Here is a 5,000-nt window from a genome sequence, read left to right as displayed (position 1 = left end):
AAAATTCAAGTGCACAGCTTTTTAACTCTACGTTGGTGCCTGATGAACCGTTTGCCGACGCAAGACCTTACCTATATATAATAATAATAATATTAATTAATTAATTAATTAATTAATTATATTAATAGGATGTTTAGTAGAGGGATTCGTTTCCTGATTCAAATCATAATTTGTGATTCGTTATAATATTTTCTCACAAAAATTCATATAAATCAAAAATGATTCGAATCATATAATTTGAATCATTTAACTAAACGTCCTCACTTTATATTTTGTTGTGCTGTGCATGCTTCCAAAAGATGCTTATTTATTTAATTTTTTAAAAAAAGTCTTCTACACTAGAAGTTCAATGATAAATACTTAAAAAACAAAAAAACAAAAGTTACAACAATAAAAATGTTTAATTTTCAACTCCGAAAGGATTCCTGCGTTTTAAAATAAGAGATAAAAAGAATATAAGACGAGATAAAAAAGACAATTTTTGTCTCCGCCTGTTTGTGAAAACAAGCGGCCAAGCCGGCCATTGATTGAACCACGCAATAATGTGTAAACGATTATTATTACTTCTTCTTCCTTTTTTTTTTTTTTTTTTGTGAAAACGATGTTTAAGCTTGAGAGCGGTTGATTTAGAGCTATATCATTTTTAATGTCTATTTAGTTCGTTGATTCGAATTTTTAATTCAAGTTAAGATGTGATTTTATATGAAAGCTTTTTACTGTAGTAAAAAAATTAAATGTAATTATTTTTAAGAATTTTTTTACTGTAATAAAATTTAAATTCTAGATTCGAATCGATAAAATAAACGAGGCTAGAGTCTTAATTTTTTTTTTTTTCATCTGAGAGTTGGTTTTCAAATATATACTTGTACAAATAGATTTTATCCTAATTTCAACATACAAAATAATACGAGTGAAGAACTGGTCTTCATGAATTACATTGAGCGTAATTTACTAATAGATTAACATTTATCTATTTTTTCAACAACTTACGTTGCCCACAAAATTAATATATAACTAGATCAGTAAAATAAAATAAAATAAAATAGTACGTATGCACATGATGCGGTGTCCATGGTGGATTAGAATCTTTACAATAGGTTTGGACCCATCTTTGTATACGTCTTAATCTCATTAATAACAGTATTGATAATGGATCGCCAACGATGTTGTTCTGCGTCACAATGCGATAAGGACGGCCGACCATGGAGAATATTCAGAAGACCCTTATTCTATTTTGTTCTCTTTATAATAAATTACCAAATAATCCAACACACAAATTCTTGTCATCCTTATCAAAAAGAGGTGGTGCACAGAAGGCTAAGCTAGCTAGCAAGAAAGTGCAATTAAAGTCTATTTATTTTACTGATTTAAATTTTTAATTTTAAATTTTTACAGTTAAATTTTTTTAAAAAATATCATATTTAATTTTTTTTTATTACAATTAAAAGCTCTTTAAAAAATATCATATCTCAATTTAAATTAAAAATTTTAATTCGCGAAACGAACGAGACCTAAATAATAAAAAACAACAACTTTGTATCAATTTTTTTTTTTACCTCATTGGGAGTTTTGAGTTATCCGTTTAAATATCGTTCTTTTATTATTTTTATTCTTATTATTATACAAAAAAACATTAAAGGGAATTGTTTATTAATTAAATTACGTACGTAGCTCTTTGTTTGAACATTGAAAAAAGTGAAAAATTACGTATAGAGCTAAATTCCACATAAAAAATCATTATATACTGAATTCAAAGAAAACGTCTAATTTTCTTATTAAAAAAAAAAAAAAACAATACGACTAACTGAATTTGCAATCATAAACATGTTTATCTTGAAACACAAGCCCTACTCAAGTACTCGTCTATTATTATATCCATGCTTATCTTGTAATAATACACAAGAAGGCAATAAATAAAAACAATCTGGAACCATCTGAATTATGTATGATAAAGCCGTCGGCTTGATTCATTACAAGTGGCCTTGCGATAGTTTTTGGTGTTTATGTATATAACGTGGGACGACAAATTGAATAATGTAAAAAATACAATATTATGGTCAATGGATTATGGCCCAATCAAATATTCAGACATCTTATACCAGATATTAAATATCTCATGTTAAAGTATAAAATTATTGTTGACTCACTTTTTAATAGTTTAAGCTTTTAGAATTGATTAGTAAACTAACATGATATCAGAGCGAGAGGTCATGAGTTTAAACTCCTGTAATTACACTCTTTATCCCCATTTAAATTGTCATCATATGTTAGATATTTAATATATCTCGAGCTTAAATATTCACGTATTGGGTTTTTCAATTAATTTACCTACACGAAATATAAAATTATTGTTAACCCACTTCTTAACAGCTTAAATTTTTTAGATGAATTGATAAACTAACACCGAAGACAAGTGAACCGAAGAAAAATGGTCATGTGCTTCTCCACTTTTTTCGTTTCCTATATCTCATTGGTTATTCCTACTAGACAGTCTCTGTAAGGATTTTTTTTCCCTTTTAATCTATTTTATAGTTTTAATTTTCATATTACAAAGTATGTATCTACCTAAATATTATCGATTTACAGTAGTTGACGAGTTTCATATTCACTCGGATCTCGAGATGGTTGTGGTTTAATATCGTTGTTTTATTGGTTTTGTGCAGTTTCGTATTTTATTATATCAATTTAAATTATCTCTAACACTTGGTGCTTTTAAAATTATTTTAAAATTTAATAAACTACTAATATAGAACTTAAAATCGACGACGACTTTTAAAATTAAAGAAAAAATAATCATATGCATTAGATAAGATTGTTTGAATGAATAGAGTGAAATTTCGAATGATGACTATACGTGTCACGTGTACGAGGATATTTTCTTCCAAAGCTTTTGTCATCAAGATGGAGGCTTTATGAAATTCAAATAAAAATTTATTACAATTTGGAAAATTTTCAGCTCAACCAAATTTTAGAACAAAAGAGTCATACAAAAATAAAAAGAATTCTAAACGATTGCCTCTTTGGCGAGGAAGCATAAAGATTCAAGCCCTGTATTAAACAGTATAATCTTTCTTCCGTTACTTTCTTATAATATATTCCTTTTGTTTTTAACTTAAATAGAAAGAATTCTGAAAGGAAAAAAAAAAAAAAAAGAAACAAAATTATAGGGTGTATATTCGTTAATTCTATCCATGAAAAACAAGTAACTAACGCTTAAGGTTGTTGGCCAATCTAAAGAATGCCGTTTTAGTAAATGAGCATAAAGATTTATGTCTTTTCTTAAAGGCTATAAAATTCCGCTTATATATATTAATTCAAAGAGGCATAATTCTAAGAGAATGCACGGGATGAGTTAAAAGGATTCATATTTCCTAATTTTTATACGACACAACTTGAGGAATGCCCCAAATTTTAAATTTGTACAACTCTTATTGGAGTTTTAGTGCGTGTTTGGAACCGTTTTAAAAACGGTTTTCACGTATTTCAAAAATTAAAAAATAAAAATGAAAACGAAACGATGTTTGTTTAGTAAATATTTTGAAAACGAAAACAGTGATAATAGTTTTTGTGAATGAATTAGAAAATAGTTTAAAGTTATTTTTACTTTTACGTTTTCATGTTAGTACTTATCAATAATATTATAATATATTAATTAATAAACACGATTTCACTTTTTTATTATACTTAAAACAACCTCTTAAAAACTAACCAAACACAATTTCAGAATCGGTCTCAGAATGATTCTCAAAACAATCTCTTTTTATATTTTATTGAAAATAAAATTATTTTAAAACCAATTTCAGACGCAATCTTAGTTTCTTGCCACTCTAGATAACCGATCGAAATTAAACCAGTTTTTAAACCAAAATTATACCCACCAATCAAAGGTGATTAATTAGATTACCATCATTAATCTACAAGATACCACCAGAAACAATAGTGACCACCGGCCATCATTGGTGACCGATTAATGGAGTAATCGAGTTTAATCTACTAATCTTTTTTAGACTTTTTCAACAAAAATCACCGGTCTTCTGCGGCAAGATCATTGACATCAGTTGTAGAGTGTGATCTGGTAGGTTAACACCAATAATCTATCAGATTATTTTGACTTTTTAAATAAAAATCCCTAAGTTCCTCCTCCGTTACACCTTCATTGTTCGAAGAGAGAGAGGTCTAGATGGGTTGATGATAAAAAAAGGTGGGTGGTCTCGATGAGAGAAAGCGGAAGTCATAAAGAAATTAAGGAATAGGAAAGAGAAAAATGTGCATCTAAGTTTTGAATTAGAGAAGAATAACATCATCCAAGTTGTCACTTAGTAAACAGTAAACACTTCAGAACTACTGATGCAAATTACTCTAATATTCAAACAAGGGTAACCAAAGTAATTTACATGGTAGTCAAAATGAGAGAAAAAAGCCAAAATGGCGTAAATATTAGAAACACCAAATAAGTTGTGGCAAAAATTCTAACACGTGGTCATTCCAAAAAAAAAAAAATCTAATGCGTGACTTGCTTTCTTTGACATAAAGGAGGCCCATTAGAGATGTCACGGTCCAAACCCAAGTTGTTCAGGCCTTTAGCACCGAGCGTGTAAGCCCAATCCCTTAATTACAAGGAGATTATAGGCTTAGTTTAGTATTACGGTAGATTTTAAAAAAATTACTTTTAACTGTACTAAAAAAAATAGATGTTATAAAAATTAATTAAGTGTTTGATAAACTATAATTATAATAGTTGTGTTAATTCTAAAATTAATATAATAGTGTTTAGTAAATTATGATGTTGAATTGCTGTGAATAGTTAAAATTTACTATTATACTATAATATAATATATATAATTACAATATAATATATATTTATTATTATATTTAATATAATATAATAAAACTATTATTAAATAACATATTATATAACAATGATATAGAATATAATAATATTATTAAAATGGTTAATATAATTATAATATTATAAAATATATTATAATATTACATAAGAC

This window comes from Morus notabilis, unplaced genomic scaffold (genome assembly GCF_000414095.1).
Source record: "Morus notabilis unplaced genomic scaffold, ASM41409v2 Scaffold99, whole genome shotgun sequence".
Classification (NCBI taxonomy): domain Eukaryota; kingdom Viridiplantae; phylum Streptophyta; class Magnoliopsida; order Rosales; family Moraceae; genus Morus; species Morus notabilis.
Note: the sequence above shows the minus strand (reverse complement) of the source record.